The sequence below is a fragment of the Protopterus annectens genome, chromosome 12.part0 (assembly GCF_019279795.1).
Source record: "Protopterus annectens isolate FY-2018-M chromosome 12.part0, PAN1.0, whole genome shotgun sequence".
Classification (NCBI taxonomy): domain Eukaryota; kingdom Metazoa; phylum Chordata; order Ceratodontiformes; family Protopteridae; genus Protopterus; species Protopterus annectens.
Window position 1 is genome coordinate 1,495,937,198 of NC_056746.1, and position 23,471 is coordinate 1,495,960,668.

The window sequence follows — 23,471 nt, forward strand, 5'->3', positions numbered from 1 at the left end:
CCGTCTGATCTTCCCTGTAACCAAACGCAAATAACTCAAATAATTGTTTGGACCCATTCACAACTATCCTCGCATAGCTGGCTGCACAATGACAGAACTGTCACAGAGTCACAGCACAGAACAAGGAGTAGAGTCTGTTAAAATCTCTATTACAATCTACGACACTGCAAAACCACAAAAAAGCATGTTTCACTCCTTGCACGATACCCTAATATGTATATGTAACAGCAAGATCATGCTATCGCTGGGAAAAAGGAAACAACCTTGATGAAGTAATTTTGATTTATTTCCCCACAAAGACTCCAGTTTACATTACTGATCAACATCTAGAGGGGCTCGCATTAGTGCAGTGATATAAATCCTGATTCCCTTTTGTCAGGGAGAGTCGTTACATTTTGTCTGGAGAGATTAAGTAAATGAATATTGACTACTGCTTGGTGAAGAATCAATACATTCAATCTAATAACTTACTTTGTACAGGTACACTCATCAGACGTAGAATAATCTTGTGGTTGTGGGTTGGTATGATATATATATTATATATACATATACATATATACACACACACAATATATATATATATATATATATATATATATATATATATATATATATATATATATATATATACACACATATACGTGTGTATATATATATATATATATATATATATGGGAGCCCTTAATTTGTTTGAACTTTCAAATGATCGAAACTCATATGGCCGACACCATATGAGCGAACGTTTGAAAGGCCGACCGAAAAATGATAGCGGAGATCCCGCTACAGTGCGGGACTGGGAGATTCCCCTTTCCTGCACTGCAGTGCAACCTTGGAGTGAGAATACTTAAGTAGCAGCGGGTGTGGGGGGGGGTGCAGGGGGGGCTTGCCCCCCTGCATAACACAGTTTTACTGTGTTTACAGGTAGGTAAAATGGTGCTTTCAGGATGTTGGTCTTTCAGAATGTTGATCATATGGTGTCGGCCATATGAAAGTCGGCATTCTGAAGTAGACCCCTATACTATATATATATATATATATATATATATATATATATATATATGTATGTGTGTATGTATGATCTCAGACGCAAGTACAGGGTTTTGATTCTGACCCCTGGTTACTGAATAGGCTGTAACACGCAAGTACTAGGCTATCATTCTGCAGACTATCAGTCAATCTCACAAGGGAATATCTGCAACTGTATTTCAATGTTTGTTTTACCAATAAACACAATATCAGCGTTTAGACTGATTCTCAAACAAAATCCCATAAAACAGAATAATGTTTTATTTTCTTCATATTAACTGACGACAGATTAGAGTTGAAATCATGTACATTTTGATAGTCTGAGAGGGACTTTGCTGGTGAAAGTGGAATCCTTGAAAGTTGAGAATCCTCAGGATCTCAGCTAGACAGCCACAATATTAGTGGAGATGACAAGAAATATGGGGAGGGGTAAGACATGATGGTAGCAAATAGGCAGATGACTGACTAGTAGGATAATGTGTGTTTAATCAAAGTATAGCGGCTTTTCATTATCAGTCCTGCTGTCATCACAGTTCTTGATGTCAGGTCCGAATACCTTCAAAAATAAAACTAAAAAAAGGAAATCAGCATTTCCAATGTGAAAAAACTGCAACTCAACAATGCTTCAGCCACTGTGTGCTCAAAAACATCTTCAGAACACTAAAAAGTAATAACACGGTACACTAAAAACTGTAACAAAGTAGCAAAAACATTCCCCGTTGAAAATACCACAGCTAAATGCTACAGCTTTACTAAGCAGTACAGTTAATATCACACAGGGGCAAGAATATGGAATATAAAACAGGAAGAATAAGCCTTATGGTATACAACATTCTGAGAGAAATGAAGAATGGCCATGTTAATTTCTACTTGTAAACCTCCTCATACTTTTGCACTTAACTCTCCACACATCTTCAACCCCTACAACTGCAATTCAGCACCACTGCAACTCTGTGCTTAGCACTGACAAATGCTTGTTTTTATATTGATTTTCAGAATGAAGATTACAATAAGTATCAAACAAAGGCTGTCTGTCAATACAATTCCGAAATATGCATAAGGCTGTTTCTAGATTTTGCTACACTGTTTGGGAGTAAAGCTAAATAAAAAATATTTTCTAAAATTTCTTAACAAGACAGATACATAGCATATAGGTCAGAAGGACAAGAAAAGACCGAGAAAAGACCAAAGATTATTTTTGACCATCTTGTAGTATACTTCTACTATTTGGGGGGAATAGGATGTATTTTATATTGCTTTAGCAGGAAATACTAATCCCTGCTGTTACAAAAATCTACAGAAATTCAAACAGAACATTGGTGTTATATATGCAAGGGGGAAAAAAACAGATTTCTTACAATGGAAGTTTTTCAAAACTAAAAATATGAAGTAATCTTAGGTTTCGGGAGAAAAAATGCACAAACTGTTTTATATAATGCGTGCCTTCTAACTCGGATTTAGTTGCTGGTGTATTCAGTATGGCAATAAACCAGTCTTACTATTCACTGATAAATGTTACAATTTCTTTAGCATCATCTCAGTTGCCACCAACTTAAGCAGATGACATTTCAGTTTAATGTCTCATCTACAGAATGGTTCCCCAGAAATGCAACACCCACACCTTGCTGCACCACAGTCAATAACGGGTAGGACGTGATAAAATTGACAGCCATCTGATTTACCAAGCATAAACTCAATGAAAACAGAGAGCCCATTCCTGAACCAGTCAAAGAAGGAAGCTTGTAATACCAACATGCCATTCTATTAGACTATTTTAATATTGCTCTGTTAGATGTGGAGGTATGCAACAGTACAATCACAACATGCTTCTCTTCCTACTTGGCATCTACCAATCCCTGAACACAGATGATATCATGAAATTCAGCCAACACATTACCTATGGATGTACACACAGCAGTCTGCCAAATAAGGGTACAGTTCTCTCTCCCCTTTGCTAATTTTCTATACCCTAGATTAAATGCATTTATATATTTATTTTTGTTTTCCATTTGTTAAATGAGGTTGAACACTAATCCTGATGGATAATTTTCAGGCTCAGACCTGAAGAGTACAACAGACAGTAAACTACAAAGAAAACCAACATTTTCAAATGGATGCAAGCAAAGTGATCAATAATTAAGCATACTTTACTAACATGCAATCAGAACTACAACTTAAACTATCACTATAAGTAAATCAAACAAACTACAATCGGCACTTAAAACAGTGAGAAAAAAAATCATACACAGTAACTTGTCTGGCAGCTAGTGCAGGGGATTAAAGGTATGAACTAGTCCCTGTAGCATGGGGCTGCCTGCTGTACGGGACTAAGTCTCTTAACCAGATATTGTTAGGGGCAATTCTAGTAAATTATATGTGAACTACATACCGCATATAATTTTATGGCAGTTGGAGATGCAACACAATAACAAAATTAATAAATAACTGCTAAAAGAAAAAAACGAAGAACAATTGCACTTCATAAACATATGATATGAGTATGTTTGGCTTGGGAGGGGCACCTCGAGAACAGCAAACTGTGCAATTCAAGCATCCCATAAAATTACACTTTACATACAGGTAGTGCTCACAAAAATGGGTAATAAACTACTACACATCCACACCCTCCAAAAAATCTAACAAATGCATGGTTTAATGAGAAGCCATCCAGACACACTAAAAGAATAAGTAGTCTTGATAAAAAGAACAATGCGCAACTGACTGAATGATAGCACGGATGATTAAAAGCAATTAGCTGCCTCCTGTATCGCAGGGTATAGAGCTTGACTCCTTCCACCTCGAATTGCCTATTGGATGACGTTCTGCAACTCATTTAACCAGACAGTGCTCCTAGGCTTGCCACCTTTTTAAATACCCAAAGTTGGACATTTTGTAGAAACGTGAGATTTTGCAAGACAAAGCATACCCACAAACAGTGCAAAGGACAGAACTTCCATTTTTTTTAAATAAAAGCTTATACTTCTAGAATTTGATCTGTAGCCTGCTTATTCTATACCTTGTAACATTTGAAAGCTTTCGCTACAAAATGACTGCTTTGTGCAGCTATTCAAGAAAAGTTAAGAACTATTTTTTTTGCCCTAAAATCTCAGGACATTTGCCACGTTTAGCCCCCGCCCATAACAGAACTACCAAAAAGAGGCAGGTGGTAACCCTACGGTCAGCCTCTGAAAACTGACACTTGCATCCAGTGTGCTTTTCCGAGCAAACAATATTCAAAAAATGATCTATTTAGAAATAAGACCTTCTAAGCAATGCATGTCAACTAAAGCAACATAAACGCAAACCAACTGTGCGACACTAAACATACTTCACTAACTGCTCAGCACAGTAGTTTAAATCTATAAAGTAAATTTAACACACCTTGGCCCGAGAACTGAATACAAATGATTTCGATAATTTGATTTAATTTTAAAAAATGTAGCTGACGATCAAATTTCCTTAGTGCGAGAAAAATGAGTGCTCAATGTCAAACATGTAGGCAGCCATATTGGATATACCTTACGCAACCGGAGTGCCTGCAGTGTCACCTTATTTTGAGCAGCTGTGTTACACGAATATGTGACGTACTGTAGCGGTTGGGTTAAGTGGGACTGTAACTACTACAGTGTAAGCGGTTGGAGTTCGCTGAACTATTTCTTGCATAGTACATGAAGTTACCGATACACGGGTCCTGCTTTTGGGGAAAACTTCGAAGTGTTTAGAGCGAATAACAATGCATATAATATTTACAAGGTACAATTTATAATAAGCCATCATTATGTTTTCACTGTTATAGAGTAATTGCTGTAATAATGTTTATTTATATTTTGGAGCAAGTGTGCTGATTAAGGACGGTCCATAGTTATCAACTGTACAGATTTTCGCAGGATGTCCAGATTTTTGTCTCATATTTTTGGTCTGCCCCCTCATAAAATTGTGGTTTTTCTGGCAAATCACTTAAAACTGATTAAGTATTGAAGTCAGAAAAAATTAGACGTCTAAGTTAGACTTCATACTTTTCAGAAAATTCATGCTAATGCAAAATCTGTTTTTCTGTCAACGTTCTATGTTTGTAAGAGCAATATTTGAAAATTGCCTCAATTTTTTTGTGCCTTTGTTCTCCAATTATGTATTGCTTTATCCAGATTTCTTGGTCTAAAAGGTTGAGAGGTATGGTTTGTATTCCAGCCATAAGAGTGACAGGACAAGCAAAATGCAGATGTGAAATTGAATGTATATTAAAGCATTAACTTCTGGATGTTTTAGATGCTTGTATGTGCTTCTGAATGTAACTAGAACAGCAGTATACTCCTTAGAACTAAGCATTTTTGATTCGTGAAAAGATTGGTATTTCTGGCATTAGGCATGATTATCAGTTTCAGCATGCATTTTACAGTTTTATATTCCAGCAATTAATTACACTCTGTTGTAATCTCACATTTAGATGGCAATCCATACTTTTCTTACTTTGACCCTGAGTATTCCTGCCCTGAATGTGGCTCTTTGAGACAGAATAGGGACATTAATGCTACAGACTTGATATTATGATGCAGTTTAAAACATGTAATAAATAGCATTAGGCAGATTTCAAAGCTAAACTGAAGCACCATTTACTGGAAGAGCCTGCCTGTAATTGCCTTCCTGACACTGTATAAGTTGCTGTAAGTTTGCAGACCTACTGTAACTGGAATATTTAAAAGTACATATTTCCACATTGCGTGAAATGTTGTGAATACTTTTATTGCTACACCTTTTCTATGTTTAGTTTTGATGTACAGTTTTAATACTATGATGTATTTTCACTTTTGTTATTTATTTATTTTGTATTGTATTTTGCACTTTTGTTTTGTGGGAGCTGAGTGTGATAGTTATGAGCCCACCTTGGTCACATCATAATGTCCATGGGAGGTAACTTCAGTAGTTCTGAGTACATGCTCTCACAATCCCCGCGTCACTAATTTACTTAATAGTAATACGTTTAAACAGCTGTTATGACTTTTCTGGAACATTTAAAAGATGGTGAAAGACTTAGTTGTTTCATAGTCAGTTCTTTAATTTTCCATTTATCCAATTTTATCTTTACAGGATTGCAGGGAAGATATACGTATTGTGTGTGTGTGTGTGTGTGTGTGTGTGTGTGTGTGTGTGTGTGTGTGTGTGTGTGTATATGTGTGTGTGTGTATATGTGTGTGTATATGTGTGTGTGTGTATATGTGTGTGTATATGTGTGTGTGTATATGTGTGTGTGTGTATATGTGTGTGTGTGTGTATATGTGTGTGTGTGTATATGTGTGTGTGTGTATATGTGTGTGTGTGTGTATATGTGTGTGTGTGTGTATATGTGTGTGTGTGTGTATATGTGTGTGTGTGTGTGTGTGTGTGTGTGTGTGTGTGTGTGTGTGTGTGTGTGTGTGTATATATATGTATATGTGTGTGTGTGTGTGTGTGTGTGTGTGTGTGTGTATATATATATATATATATATATATATATATATATAAAATGTATGTATGTGTGTGTAAAATAGTTGTTTTATGTATGTTTACTTAAGTGCACAACATTTTGCCAGTAGAAATCCTTCTGAGTTTTTCTTTTAATTGTTCTCTTGTGGCAGAAACAGACGAGTTGTCATTCTGGTCTGTTCTGTTTATGTAGCTAGCAAACATCTTTCAGTTGACCCACCTGTGTTGTTACTCTTAGTCCACAACTGTCTGTGGTTTGCAGTGTATTATCTACTTTTGTAACTTGTTCTGTTGTTTTATGTATGAAATACTCTTTACATTGTAAAGTAATTTTTATTCAATTTCAACTTTGTGTCCTTAATCTGGTAGGTATAGTCCCTTCTTCCTCTCCTGTCTTAATTACTAGTTTTCTGTCACAGTCTTACATGTTTTGTACACCTGTATCACATCTCCGTTTTCAAGGGAGTTATTTTTCTTCCTTCAGAACTCCTTGTACCACCTGATGAAGTTTTATGAATGGAACGCAGGAGAACTTGCCAGTTGAATACCTAAAGACATAATCTACCTAGACTTCAGCAAAGCCTTTGACTTGCTCCTACATAGACAATCTGCTAGGATAACTGCAGAGATGTATGTAAGGCTAAGAATAAGGATATGAATTCCATCATGGCTGGAGTGTATACCAGTTTACAGTAAGGTGTTCATTGTCTGGACCAAGGGACATGGCGAGTCCAGTTCCCTAGGGGTTTTGTCCTGTAAACAGAACTTTTTAGTGAGATCTTTTCAATATATTTTTAAGTATATTCATTTCAGTCATGCATTAGGGATGAGAATAGGATTCTTCTGTATGTGGACGGTGCAAAGTTAGGTGCTGTCCTGGAAGATTGTGGAGAAGTCTAAAGAATGACCCAGAAAAACTTTCCAAATGTGCAGAAAGTTGGCAGTTGAGGATCAGAGTACTGCACTGGGGCCACAACAACCCTTCTTTGAAATATCTACTGTTGGAGTGCAGTAAGGCTGGTAGCAAAAGAATAGAAAAAAATATCACATCTAAACTGGATGGTGTCACTCCATTGTAAATGAATTTGGATTCAACAAATCCCATAGACCCTGAGGCCAAACCATCAACAACCCTAATAAAGAAAATGACCAACACCTTGATTTATGTAAAAAAACTAAATGCTGATAACATTTATTTATATACACTGTCATTTTTTGGCATAAAGACAATTCCCCTGTACCTCCATCTAGGAAAATGCAAAACTATTCACACTCCCAGGGCTTTCATATAGTAACAATTAGACCATGTAACTACAGGGAAGGGGGAACAGTCAGTACCAAGTGAAACCACTTTCCTTCTACATAGTTGTATGACCTCTGGCAAAACGACAAAACCTCACAAATATAAAACCAAACAATAACAATGTTTCATGCCAATATAGGTTCCTATACATATAGAACACAACATCCACCTACCCTGTTAAAAAACCCTCACACTAAAATATGGGGTAGGCAGAACCATGTCTATATATGCCCTGATTGCTTCTCCTATAAATAGTAAAGACAGGATATTAGGTCAAACAGCTTTGTCATCCTTACTCACTTACTGTAGTAGTGGAGTGATGTTTAGAGTGGTCATACAGTAGGTATCCCAGTCATTTGTTCATGGAAGACTGAAAGAAAAAGGAGTGAGGGTAATGATAAACTTTCAGAAGAGCCTCAGTATATTAGACAACATTTGTTTTGGCCTTCAGCAGCAGTGTTTATGAATTTCCCCATTTTGGCAAAGTATAACAGTTCATTACAAAAAAAGAAGCACTTTTTCATTCTCTCTCTTTCTGGTGAGGTAAGCACATGGGTGATAGCAACAATTCATTTAGGTTAATTTCCACAAATCTTCCTCTATTTGCAGACTGTGGCACAGGAATGTGTGTGTGTGGTGTGTGTGTTCAATCTAAAATTATCTTTCTTTTGATGGTCTGTATTGTCACTGTTCAATGTTTGTTGATAGACTCAGAGATACCCACACACCACACAGAAAAGATCTTAAGCAATGGAGTCTAGGCTAGCAACTCTATTGCTCACAAAGTATCAGTTTCTCCATGGTTTAATGTTTTTTCTTATGGGTGGGAGAGGTCTTTCCCTAAAACAGGAAAACTGTTGCATCTCACAAGGACCATACATAGACACACCAAGTAGTGCCCACATTCTCCACAAGCGTAGCAGCTGTCCTATACTGTTGACAATTTCTTCATTTTAGGCATAGTTTATTTTATATGGTTTGGAAAAAAATCTGCTTACTTAAACAGGATATAAACACACTTCTGTTTTAATATGGTTCCAGTCAACTTGCAGTTCAGTTCTGCTTTATCCAGTCCCGTCTTAAAGTTTCTGCATGGAATACAACAATCATTGGAGTTAATGGACTTTGTGTTGCAGCACACATAAAGTTACCCTACAATCCACAAATATATTTATAGGGTTTCCAGCAATATTCCTGACATGGTGCCTCTACATGAGAGACAAATGTTTGTGATCACTGTGGCTACACACACTAGTTCTAAAGAACTGTTTTCAAGTGATTCACGTTTAGCTATGCTGTTACTCACTATGTTACAGTGGTGAAATTCTGTATGTCTACTACTGTGCCCCGGTATATAATGCATGTGGTATGATATCTACATTTGTAGGGTTCATGTCAACCACCTACTGAAAAGTAATGCACTGAAAGTTGTAAGACTAAATGTACTGTGTTGAATTGTCCGAATGCTGGCATGTTGAAATGAAAATACACCCCCTACAAGTGTTGAAGGCTGGACTTGCCCCCTGCAGGATCCATGTCAGAACATGCTGGAGAGATAGATTCTTGTCCCAGAGACTTCCCATACCCTGGAACAGACTACCTATCTATGTCAAACAGAGCTCCTCATTAGCACTCTTCAAGAAAAATCTTGGTGATTGGATGGGAAATAGGAAATTCACCCCGGGGATCACTTCTGTGGCTCTGCTCGACAGGGGCACAGGAAAATAATTTTCTTGGGTGGTGAAAGCCAGGTACCATTTTGGCTAGGCTTATATAGGCCCTAGGGCCAATGGCCTAGTACCTACCTATGAACCTATGATCCTAGGTTAGCACCCATTTCCAAGTTTCACTAACTGGGATTGATATTACTTGAGTGGCTGTGCATAGGCAAGGTATGTAGATATTGTACATATATGCTATCACTAGGTGTTTTGAGTTCAACATTTTGACAGTTCAAGATTTTGCATTCCTTATTATGACTTTCAATATACTACTCAATAAGTTGAAATGTACACCCTCTCTCTCGCGCGCACACACACACACACACACACACACACACACACACACACACACACACACACACACACACACACACACATGTATGCATGTATGGGTGTGTTTGTAACGTTCTCATTTGCAGTTTCAATAACCTCAAAATGGAACCAGATCTAATAGGCATGGCCCCTCTTTAACATATTCAACATCCATTTTCCTCTGAGCAAGATTCTAACCTTTTCATTCAGATCTCTTCTCGCAGGATACAGGTGAAACTAATGGGTTTCTATTTCCAAGGGTCATCTGCAGATCCTGCCTTTTGGATATTAACTACTGTGGCTTGCTGCCATTGCTGATGGACAAGGCCTGTGGAGAGGATATTATTTAATAAGATATGAAGAGGGTCTTCTTATTTTACGGGAACATGGAAAATGTCCTTGGATGTTATTGGGGCTCATAAAAGTTCTGTTTCTCTTTGAAGTTGTGTCACTTGTCTGGTCCGGATAAAACAGACGAACTGTTGAGGGTTCAGTTCAAGCAGCTTTATTACACACAAAGACATCAGGAATGAGGCTTTGTAACTTAAAACTTATAAAACAGACTGACTACCACACTCGTACATGTTAACACTCAGGCTGTTCTCTCAAAATGGCACTGCTGCCTGCACATGCTCACTGTTTATATGCATGTGCCTACATCTGGAAATGCTTCTTAAAGGTACATACACACGCTCTGTTCTACATCCTCCCTCTTTGAGAAATGGTTCATACTTCAAATGATCTCTTGACGTGCAGCTATCCAGAACTAATTCTTTGACATGCAGTCATACAAAATCACACACATATATAAAATAATCATGTCTAGGTTGTTGTGTATTTTACACTAGGTCTAGAAATACGACCCGATTGTGTAACATAAAAGTCAGAATTGGATCTAGCAATGGGGACCATCTTTAAGGAATGTTCAACTTTGGTGACAAATGGGACATCATCAGGAATGGAAATAGATACTGAGATATGTTCTTAAGTATGGACATTGTCAGGGTTGCTCTGAGATCTAGAGTCTGTGTCACAGGTACAATGCTGTGCTATCTTTTCTCATACAGGAAGAAGATGCCTGCGATTTCTCCTATATTCTTTACCCTCAGATTCTACTAAGTAGGATCTTGATTCGGCACATATACTTCTCACTTGACCAATTTGATCAAAGCTTTTTTCCGTTCATTTGCATCCTCACTGTCTCTCCTTCTTTTAACAGATGGAGAAATATGCTCATTTTATCACAGCTGGACTTCTGAGAAGAACGCTTTTTAAAAAGTTTAGCTTTTATTGCACTGTTGTTTTTAGCATTAGGCACCAACAAACTAGAACTAATAGGCAAGGTTGTTCTGGTTTGCCTAGATAGAAGTCAGTGATCAGGTGAGACAAGTAGGTTGTCATGGGGTATATTTCTGAGAGTAAGCAAATTCAAGAAGATATCGATATTGCCATTCTTTGACCTCTCTAGTAATTGCTTTGCACTCTGTACTGCACATTCAGCAAGGCCGTTTTGATTGTGGGTATTCAGGGCTATTAGTAACATGGATAAAGTCCCACTCTTTTGCAAATCTCTGAAACAATTGATTGGTAAACTGGGTACTGTTGTCAGAAATAACTTTGTGTGGACTACCATGGACTGAGAAATGATGTTTCTTCTTGGTAATAACAGCACTAGACGTTAGGTTAGGTAACAAATCTTATTCAAACCAGTTCAAATAAGAGTCTACCAACACTAAGTAATGCTGATTGTTCCACTCAGATATGTTAGTGGCTACTGTGGACCAAGGTAGTTCAGGAATTTGGCTTACCTGAAGTGGCTCTTTTTGCAAATGCGGTTTAGTACTATAACATACTGAACAAGAAGAAAGCACTTTATCAATGTCTTTAGACAGAGAAGGCCAAAATACTAGTCCTCTCACCCTTCTTTTGGTAGAGTTGGAACCTGGGTGGCCATGATGCAAAATCTGAATGTATTCATGTTGTAAGGAAGTAGGAACAATAACTTTAGGACCTTTGAAAATGATACTATCAGCATCTCGTCTCTGTATGGAAAGTAAGGTTGTACATCTGGCGGTACACAGGATTGTTTTGACAGCCATCCTACATTGAAGTGGTTGAGCTTTTGCAAAATGAGTTCAGTCTTTGTATGACCTCTTAGCTTATCAAGTCTCGTGGTAGAAAAATTACACACTTCCATGACATCAAAGTCAAAATTCTCTGCATCAGTCTGTTTTGTGGTATTTCTGGGCAATCTGGATAAGGTATCAGCCAGATAAAGAAGTTTTACCTTTTATATAGTCCATTTTGAAATTGTACTTTTGTAATCTGAGCATCATTCTTTGTAGTCTTGCTGGTAGTCAATGCATAGGCTTCTTTAAATTAGTGATTAGAGGTTGATAATCAGTTTCAGTTTGGATATCTCGGCCATAAATATAATCAAGCAACTTTGAACATGTGAACACAATTGCCAAAAGCTCCTTCTCAATTTGAGTATACTGCATCTCAGTTTGGATAAGCGTTCTAGATGCATAGGCAACAGGTCTGCCCTCTTGAACAACTGCACTAAGACCGAACTTTGAAGCATCACAGGAAAGAACTACTGGTTTGTGGATGTCATAGTACCTTAATGTAGGAGGGTTGGCAATTTGCTGCTCTCTAGTGTTTTAATCATGACCAGGCAACATTTTTGCATATCATCTCTTAAACGCATTGATAATGCACTAAAGTCAGGGATAAATTTACCCAAATAGTTAACCATACCAAGAAAATGCTGTAATGCTTGGACATTGTCTGCGGCTGGCATCTCAAGAATGTCTGCTTGTTTAGAAGGGTCTGGTTGTAAGTCTGTACTGGTAAATAAATGTTGTTGTTGTCTTTCGGCTTTTCCCAGTTGGCAGTCGCCACAGCGGAACTCCGGTCCGCTAATGATTGGCAGTAGATTTTCACGAACGCCGAGGTGCCAGCTCGACGTTCAACCTTCAACGAAGGCACGCCCATTTACGCATGTCTTTCGAACGCCCATCCAACCGTGGGGAGGACATGCAAACTCAACACAGAAGGCACTCCCCGCACTCCAGCCGAGAATCGAATGGGAGAACCTGTTGCTGTGAGGCAACAACGCAACCAAATTACCTACATAATTAACTTCTGGTAGTCTGAATTTACATTTCAGAGGATTGATCTTTAAGTTCACTTCACACGCTCTGTCTAGAACTTTCTTGAGGTTTCTGTCATGCTCTTCTTCAGTATTGCCTCCAACTAGTAAATCATCAACTATTACTGCACACGGGTAGCCCGAAAAAATTTGCTCCACTGCACACTGAAAGACTTCACTGGCAGAATTTATTCCAAAAAGCATCCTGAGGAATCTGTATCCACCAAATGGGGTACTGGATGTAGTCAGTAGTGAAGATTTGCAATCAAGCATTACTTGCCAAAATGAACTCTTTGCATCCAAGACAGAAAAAAACAGTGGCATTTGGCATGAGGGTGGCAATCTCCTCGACTGTACACATAGGATGATGAGGTCTTCTTACTGCCTTGTTCAAGTCTCTTGGGTCAATGCATATTCTGATTTCATCTGAATTTTTCTTATGAGCAGCTACCATGGAAGACACCCACTCCAATGGTTCTGTGACTGGACAAATCACACCTTGCTACACCATTTTGTCTAACTGGACCTTGACTTTGTCCTGCATAACTGTTGGAACTCTCCTTTCTGGTATGACCACTGGACTGACCTCTGGGTCTACATTCATGGAGTACACAACTGGAAGTTTGCCTAGCTTGTAGTTGAAAACATCAGCATACTCTGAGAAAATAGCGTCAGTGACGCTGAACTAGGACATGTGCTTATGTGATGTACTTCTTTGGTAAAAGAAAGCAGTTTCATTCTTAAACTGTCTCTGAGACCTAATAATGAATGTACAGGTCTTCTGAGTACATAAAATTGCAAGCTGTAACTGTTCCCAGCCGAATAGCATGAAAGCACTACTGAGCCTTCGGTTTGAATCTCTTCACCTCCATAACCAACAAGCTTCGCACAATTAACTTAATAAAGTTGCTTACCAGCTCTCACTTTAGCAAATGCTTCTGGTAACATAACATTACACTTTGAACCAGTGTCTACTTTGAGCTCTGTGGGTTTACCATGTATCAGGACAGTACGAAATTCTTTGTTCTTTGCCAGCAAATTTACTGCATTAACCTTTTCACCAACCATTGATACACCATCTACATAGAAAGTAGGGTTGCAGCTTTCTGTATGATCAACTTGCTTTTTTGAGTGACTTTTCTTAATAACGGAGGCTGGCTTGATTTACAAATTTGGTTCCATTTTGTTATACTTGTGGCATTGCTGACCAAATGCTAAGCACTTCTCTCTCTTAGACTTATGGTTGGCTCCACAATTACGACAGTTAACAATAAAATTTGACACTGGTTTTGCTGACTCACCCTTGTTCTGCACTGAAGATGTCCTTTTTGCTGGGCTAGTCTTGGAACTTGCTAGAAAGTTACGGCTCCTCCCAGGGAAACCTGCAGGGGTTGCATCTGCCATGTGCTTAGGCCTGCTTCTGCTTGCTGCATGCTGTCTACATTAGGCCTGCTTCTGCTTGCTGCATGCTGTCTACATTTGCTCTAGAGGCTGTTGAAACCATGCTTTTTTCACTTGCAAGCATTTGTGTGCCTGCCTGGGAGCTGATGGATTTGACAAATCTCTATGGCTTTGCTTAACATTAAATCACTGTCATGAAGCAAAATCCTTCTCACTGCAACATTATTAACACCACATTATTAACTCCTCTTTCAGATCATGAATGTTTTAGACTTATTTCTCAAGTCAGTGATATAAGCTGCAAATGTTTAACCAGGCTTTTGGTCTCTTGTATAAAATAGGTGCCTCTCTAATGTAAGATTTGCCTGGGGGTTGCACATTTCTGTAAATTTATGTTTCAAGCACTCAGGGTCCTCCCCCAACCCAGCTGACACAACAACATGGCAGTCTTCCTCCTCCCCTGCATACACCTCTGGTGCATACATAAATGCATAGCTTCTGACTAGCTAAGTTGAGCAAAATAAACAACCTTGTATGTGATCTTTATCAGAAAAAAATGCTTGTATGAAAATATCATATTCCTTTCAAAATACTCGCCAATTCTTTGCAATATTATGATCAAACACAAGTGGACTGGATCTGCAAAATGCCTCTGCCATATCAATACACAGTAGTGAAAGTGCTTGGAATTATGTACAAACGTACACACACCTATAAATATGCCAGAACTTGTAATTATGCCCAGAGTACAACAGACTCTTTGAAATAACTGCACTTTGTCATATAAGTCCCCATAGCACAAGAACACTTTAAAATCACTGAACTTTGTGAAACCACTCCTTATCAGTGTAAGAAATACATTGAAATGATGGCACTTTGCAAATAAACTGTACACAGAAAAAGCTCAGAGTAAGAAACATTTTGAAATGAATGCACTTTGCAAATAAACTGTATGCAGCACAGAAACTCTTCAAAATGGCTGTACTTTGTGAAATAACTCTGTACAGTGTAAGAAACACTTTGAAATGGTGACTTTTTGTGACTAAATGTACACAGCACAATAGACTTTTCAAAATGGCTGTACTTTGACTGCACTTTGCAATGTAACTGTGCTTTGCACACAGTAAACTCTTTGAAATAATTGTACCATAATAAAGCACACAGTCTGCAAACACTTTGCACACTCTGAGATCTGAGATGCTTCGAACAATGCTAGTTATGCTTTGAATGGCTTTGGTCAGTGTGAAATAGTAGTTTATGCCCAAACAGTCGTTTACTAAAAAACATGCAGTTGCCTTGCTTCTCTAAGCTTGTTATGCCCTTTTATTGTACTCGTTGTGCCCATTTAACCACTTCTCATGCACATTATGCTTTTCTTACGCTCGTTTTACTTTAAACATGCTCGTAAAGAAAACCGGAGGTAATTTTGAGCCCCATATGAATATTATAATTCTGAGCCTCATATGAATATTTCTGCTAGTTTTATCAAATATCATTGTTTCAAACATTTTGTTTAATGCGTTTTGTGCCTTTCATTGATTAATAATGCGTTTTGTACCTTACAAATGCTCAATTTCATTTTCTTTGCAAAATAAATCATTTGTGCAAGTTCTGGTTACCTTAAGTTTGTTTCTGGCCTTTTTTTTTTTATCTGTTTCACTCAGCCAGCTCAGTCTGCCTTCACCTTCACCTCTGCACCTCATATATATTCATGGCTTGAAGAAGTTGCTCTCTTAATCCCGGTTCTGACACTATGTCGATTGTCCGGTTATGGTAAAACAGACGAACAGTTGGGGGTTCAGTTCAAGCAGCTTTATTACACACAAACACATCAGGAATGAGGCTTTGTAACTTAAACTTAAATAAACTTATATACAGACTGACTGTCACACTCATACATGTTAACACTCTGGTTGTTCTCTCAAAATTACACTGCTGCCTGCATGTGCTCACTATTTATGTGCATGTGCCTACATCTGGAAATGCTTCTTAAAGGTACATACACACGCTCTGTTCTACATTATGCTCCTGATTTTTTTGAAAAGGCAGCTTAAGTCTGATCACGTGCTATGTTTGGGGAATCTTATCCAAGTCTAGTATATAGCCACCTAAGTTGTGGATTCTTTTGTGGGAACTTCTTTACTAGGGCATTGGCAAGCTGTGAAACTGGCAGTGTCTTGTAGTTCAGGGTATACTGTAAGACTGAGTTCAAAGACCGTGCAGTGCTTGGTTGCCTCTAATCTTGCCTCTTAATTTATAAACACAGAAATGATGGGACAGAAACCCCAAAAGTCTGTTACATCTGTCCAGACCTGTGGATACTCAGTCAGTACACAAGTAACTAATTCAGCACCGTATGGTGCCGTCCTATGGGATAAAAGACTATCTTCTATAGTTGAGACCAGCCATCATAGCTAGTGTCAGTCACTTTTTTCAGGTTATTATTCTTGTCCTTTGTGTGTGTGTGTGCATGTGTGTTCATGCATGCATAGATTGAACACACTCATGCTTATCTATACATGCAAGAGATGCAATTATACAGCCAAACTGGAGGCTAAGCTTTCTCAACCCAAGACTGGACCAGGCAGTCAAGAGGAGAAGGGAATTACTTGCATCACACCACCAGTCTCAAATACACCTATGAAACCAGCACTGGCAAAAAACACACATAAATGCACAAAAACATACTCAGAGGCTCTAAATAAAAATCTGCAAAAGCAACAGAGACCTCCAAAGCAGACACCCAAGAAACCTCCACCCCCCCCCAACACAAACCATGAAACATATACTTCACAAAACCAGTGTGCCACACAATCGCAGCCCTTGAGGCAAAATAACATGCCCAACATACTAGTAATAGGTGACTCTATAGTCAGGCACATTGACGTCCCACTCACTAGGCTGAACAAAGAGAAGGTCACTGTTAGTAACCTGTCATGTGCCAGGAGCCGCCACATAACACAAGCACTCAGGTCACTCCAGAACAAGTACAAACATGACTCTGTCATTGTCCATGTTGGTGTGAATGACCTGAGCCATACCTCCCTGGACTACATGAAAAGAAACATGGAGGAGCTTTCTTATCACGTAGCCCAGGCTGGTATGACCCTGACCCTGAGTAGCATCCTGCCCTCACCAAGAATGATACCACAGTATAGAGATATCAATTTCAACAATTGGCTAAGCTTCTGGTGTCATTCAAAGGGGATCCAGTGTCTGTCAGCCTGGGATGATATGCTCAACAAGCCACACTGCTTTGCTAGAGACGGCTTGCGCCTGTCCCCCTTAGGCTTTTGAATACTGGCCAAGGCTCTTGCCACCCCCATAGTGCCTTTTTTAGGCAAGGCTCAAAAGACAAACCCACTACCGTAAATAGCACAAGTAACAAAAAACTGAGGGGTAATGCTGCTCAATGCCAGAAGTCTAAACCTCAAAATGCACACACTCGAGGCACTCCTCAGTATGGAGGAAATCGATATATGTGCAGCAACAGAAACCTGGTTTAGGGTTCCAGAGAGCACCCCAGCACTACCAGGCTACAACTCATTCCATACATTTCGGTCACAAAACCCGGACCGAAATACAAAAGGCGGGGGAGTATCCATATTCATCAAGGATACCCACACCTCCAGGTTAGTGGCACAGTACAATGCTTCAGAGATCATCCACGTGCACTACCAGGCTACAACTCATACCATACATTTCGGCCACAAAACCCGGACCGAAATACAAAAGACGGGGGAGTATCCATATTCATCAAGGATACCCACACCTCCAGGTTAGTGGCACAGTACAATGCTTCAGAGATCATCCACGTGCAACTAACAACGGGCAGAACTGCTATTCAAATTATAGCTTGCTACAGATCACCCCCCATGTCCCAGGACCCCCACTCCGCATTCCTGGAAACACTGGGAAACATAAAGGACCTACCAAACACCCTGATATTGGGTGATTTCAATTATCCAAACATTAACTGGGAGAACTACTCTAGTACGAACTCCCTGGCTCAACATTTCCTAGAATTTATAAACTCAAACACTCTGGATCAACTGGTTAACAACCCCACCCAAGGTGACAACATATTGGACCTGGTCATCACCAACATGGGCGACCGGTGTTCCACACCGGAGGTCAACCCCTCTCTGGTTAGATCTGACCATAAACTAATCACTCTGGATATCCACATTCCACCACCACCCCCGGTCAAAGAAACCACCGAGAAAAACTTTTCAAAAGCAAACTTCACATTACTTAAGACCGAGGTGGGAAGTTTCAAAGCCCCCATGCTAAAGGATAACGCTGTCCGAGCTGCAAAATCCATTACTAATGCACGCTACGGGCACCTACAAGAATGCATGGATTGTGCTATCCCAAACAAAACCAAGATTCACTCCTCCAAGAAAAGGAAACCAGTCTGGTGGACCCCTGCCATAAGCAAGCTGTACAATAGAAGAAGGAAATTAGTACAGAAAAGAGTAAAATCCCAAGAAGGGAAGACATCCATGATCAGTATCAGCAAGAAACTATGTTCACTCATAAAATCATCCAAGTCTAGCTTTGAAAGCAAAATTGCCATGGACTCCAAAGATAACCACAAGGCATTCTTTAGCTATGTCAAGAATCTAAGTGGCAATTCTCAGATCTGCGCGGAGTTAGTGTAGAATGGCACAAAATACACTGAACCGACCGATATAGCCAGCATCCTGGCAGACAGGTTCAGTGCAAACTTCACCCCAAAAGGGCCCATAACTATACCAGAAGAATGTAGTACCCCTGAAGTCACAGACACTCAGGTTAAAACAGCCCTCTCCAAAGCCAAAAACAAAGCATCAATGGGACCGGACGGTGTCCCAGGCAGTGTCCTACACGAGCTCAAAGCTGAACTAACCCCTCACCTAAACACACTGTTTAAACTCAGCCTCTCCACAGGCTACATGCCCACAGAGTGGCGCACAGCAATGGTTATTCCGCTCCACAAAGGTGGAGCCACAAGAGACCCCGGGAACTATCACCCTATAAGCTTAACCAGCTTGGTCTGCAAAGCTGTGGAGCGCATCGTCATGGATCTCATTAACAGAGACATTGGAAACCTCCAAACACTGGACCCAACCCAGTTCGGCTTTAAGGGCAGATCATGCCTCCTAAACCTGGTGGACTTCTCTGAGACAGTTACCAAGGCTATAGACGAGGGAAAGGTGGTCCACACAGCCTACCTAGACCTCGCAAAGGCCTTTGACACCATTCCTCACTCTGGTATTATAGACAAGCTCACCAGCCTGAATATAAACCCCTCGTCACGAGATGGGTTGCCAACTGGCTCATGGACAGAACCCACATGGCAAGAGTTGCAGGAGCTAGGTCTGACTCTAAACTGGTTACAAGTGGCATCCCCCAGGGCTCAGTCCTAGGACCCCTCCTGTTCGGCATATACTTCTCAGAGGTACAGGCAAGCACAGGAGGACTATGGCTCACCAAGTTCGCAGAACTGCAAAAAAGGGGCTATAATTGACTCTCCGGCTGACACAGACATCCTCCAAAAGGGTCTCACTGAGACAGAGACCTGGTGTCAAAACCATGGTCTCAAGCTAAATGCCAAAAAGTGCATAGTCATCCCCTTTGGAAAAAACAAAGCACCACAAACTACCACATAGGAGGTAGCCCCCTAAATACGGAAGACGTAATAAAGGATCTGGGGACCCAAGTAGATAGTAACCTCTCCTTTGATAATCACATTGCCAAAGTGGTTAGAAAATCCTACGTGGCCCACCTAATCACAAAAGGGTTTGCATCCAGATTGAAAGAGGTCATTGGGCCCCTCTATGCATCAGTCATCAGACCCATCATAGAGTACAATGCCCCATTTGGGATGTACCTTACAAGACACCTGCAACAACTATAAAGACCACAGAAGTTCCTCACTAAGAGGATCACTGGGCCTCAAGCAGATGCCCTATGCAGCTCGAATGAAGAAACTCCAGCTGTACTCGGTTGCATACCGCCTACTCAGAAGTGATCTCTGCCTGACATACAAGGCCATGTCCAACCCAGCATTGATGGACATGCTCCATCTAAAGAAAACCATATCCCCTCGAGCCACATGCTCCAGGGATCTAAACCTCACCACAGCAATAAATAGGACGTGCTGGAGGGATAGATTCCTGTCCCAGAGACTTCCCATGCTCTGGAACAAGATTCCAATCTACATTAGGCAGAGCTCCTCGCTAACCCTCTTCAAGAGAAACCTTGATGAGTGGATGGGAAACAGAAAGTTTACCCCAGGGATCACTTCAGTGGCTCTGCTGGACAGAGTCACAGGGAACTAATCTAAGGGGGTGGCGAAAGCTAACACATTCCTGCTAGGCTTATAAATGCCTTTGGGCAGATAGCCTAGTACCTACCTATGAACCTATATAAGTAGGTATATTGTGACAAGTACAGGCAGCCAAACACCAAGTCTCTTTAGATAGTTGATTGTATTGAACAAATGTAACTCTTGGCCAAATTTGCCAAGTTATGAATTGAAAACACAGTGACAAGTGTTTTGTCTCTGGTTCAGTAATTGCACTATTTGGCTTCTGGCTGGACAATTGTATTTATTTATAATTATTTTTAATGGGTAGTAAAAACGTTTCATTTAGTAGAAGAATATAACAAAACTGATAATTTTGTTTAGCAGTCAGTCATGGCACTAAAATAATAAGGGTAAAATACTTTAATTACTTAAAGGTCCTTCTTGACATTTCTAACACAAGTGAATGTTAACATTTGTGAATCTGTTAGCAAAAATGTTTTCTTTAGCCGGGTTTTGCACTAGTGAACAACAATGGTCATTTTTAGAAAATGCATTCTGACCAAAAAATAAGTTGCTAGTACCATGTTGTATAAACAGGTTCATAGTCTCCAAGTTTTTCACACGCCATTCAGTTTTTTGGCACACAGATGAAAAGTCTGTAGCACACACACAAAAAGCCTCTAACACAAAAAATGAAAGTCTGTCACATAATACCTTGTAGGTAAATAAACCAGCTGTGTTTGGCTTCTCCTTTGTATCCGAAGGTGATTCTGATGTGATCCACAATATAAAGACTTCTACTTGCAGCACTACAATTCCAGATTGACCCCCCTGTCTCACAGTCACTTGCTCTAGTCTGGGTACCTCATAGTTTACAGAAAAAAAAAATCTAAATCAAAACAAAATAAGTTCAGACACCTTTGGACTCTTGAACATGGACTTTTGCCAGACTAACAGACTGTCAGCCTTTTTCCATCTGTCCCTGATTACCTGTCATTCCCTTAAAAGGAACATTGCTTTATCACAGTTTGTTTCCCGTAGCTAACTTCTTTACTTTTGCTATTGCAAATATCCTAATGTCCAGTCTCCTTGAGATTCCTACAGTCTTGTCTTAGCCCATCAGTACTAAGTGCTGGGTAACACCTAGTTCAACTATTATGCTATGTTAAAAATCTGTCTGTCATAATGTATACACTCACACATACACGTGTACATGTAAACATGCAAAGAATGTTAATATTGTGATATAATAAGGTGTGATGAGGGACAGAAGGGCTAAATAACTTTCAAAGGTGATTGATTCAGATGTAGTTAGGATGGAATTTGCAGTTAACCTCCCTCCAGAGTTTGAAAGAAGGGAGGTTGGTACTACTCTGAAGTAAAAGAACTGTAAGGTCATCTTTTGAGAGATATGAGGAGGGGGTCCTTACAGGATGGCTGTTGGAAATAGTCTAAGCTGAAGACTAAAAAAGAGGCAGAAATATCTAAGGCAAGAGGAGTAGAGTGAAAATGTGAGTCCTTACAAACTGGAAGAGAAGTCTTCAGTAAGATCAATTTCAGAAGTGGATGGGGACGCAGATCCCACTAACGATATTACTCAGTTGTGAGTAACTTGGGGAGGTAAGTAACAGCAGAGTTTCCTTTGAGTTTCTGGAGCTTTCTAATTGGGTAAGAGTTATTGTGACTGAGTAATTATGTGCTTCAACTACTGTAAATCCTAAAAATAGCTAGATTTAGAATATTTCACCTGTATGAGTGTGAAAAAAATATATATAGCATGTTTGTATGTATGTATATATTCTTCTGTTCTCTTCATATATAGTTTAGCTAACTAAATAGCTTAAATAGTGATGAAATAAAATGGTAACTAGTTTGGCTATACTCCCAAATGATAATCTTGAGAAACTTCTCCCCAGGCCAAAATTTCTGAATCCATAAAATGGTAAACCATAAGGCTGCATATTAAAAGTATTACTTCATAAATTAATTTGTCTGTTTTCTGTCCTGGTAAGTGGGCTGCCTTTTCAACTACGATCAAAGCCCTGTGTAGAGAATAATTATGTTCAGCTGCTGTTCTTGTACAATGAGCAAGTGTAAACATGTTTGAATTATGTGGTACAGAAGGGGGGGGGGCATTGTAATACAATATAGCAATAACCCACATCTGGGTGTGGGTAATGCTGGATTTACCCACGGTTGCTGTGGTTTGGTCACGAGGGCGAAGCCTGAGTGGCCAAACAAAGACAACCGTGGGTAAATCCAGCATTACCCACACCCAGGCCTGGGTTATTGCTATTATACAATGACATTATTTAAGAAAAAAAATTACTTTTCTTAAATAATGGCATTGTATAATTCCTCCTTGCTGCCCTTCCGCAGCTGTCTGGTATTCTGCAGCAGTTCTGGTGTACTGTGCATGCGTATGCTTACGCGGTACATCAGAGCTGTGGGTGGAAGCAATGGAGAAAGCAAGATCTCCGTTGTTTTTTACAAACTGTCTCGCTATGTTAAAGGAGTTTAACATAGCAAAACAGCTTTAAAAAAAGCAATGGAGAATCTCGGTTGCTTTTTTTAAAGCTGTCTCACTATGTTAAACTCCTTTAACATAGCGAGACAGTGTGCAACGGAGATCTTACGTTCTCCATTGCTGTAAAAAAAGACTTTATACTAATGGTCCGGGCGACCGGACCTTTTTCCATTAGTATAAATCTGATTTACAATGTGCACGCTGACCAATCAGCGTGCACGTTTTAGAATATTAATGGGGGGTCGTTGTATAATGTACGTTACAGAATTGAA

The 23,471-nt window shown here is 39.6% G+C and overlaps 2 protein-coding genes across 3 annotated transcripts in view; one reads left to right on the forward strand and one right to left on the reverse strand.

Annotated features, from left to right (window-relative positions):
• Positions 1-4,554, reverse strand: part of LOC122817254 (cytochrome c oxidase assembly protein COX11, mitochondrial) — a 255,490-nt gene extending 250,936 nt beyond the window's left edge. Inside the window, exon 1 of the mRNA XM_044090470.1 lies at positions 4,408-4,554. The gene's annotated coding sequence lies outside the window, so the exon portion shown is untranslated. The remainder of the gene's footprint in view (positions 1-4,407) is intronic.
• Positions 4,555-4,603: 49 nt separating this feature from the next.
• The window catches only part of STXBP4 (syntaxin binding protein 4), a 1,994,403-nt gene continuing 1,975,535 nt past the window's right edge, over positions 4,604-23,471 (forward strand). For both annotated transcript variants that reach the window (XM_044090468.1, XM_044090469.1), the window contains exon 1: positions 4,604-4,779. The gene's annotated coding sequence lies outside the window, so the exon portion shown is untranslated. The remainder of the gene's footprint in view (positions 4,780-23,471) is intronic.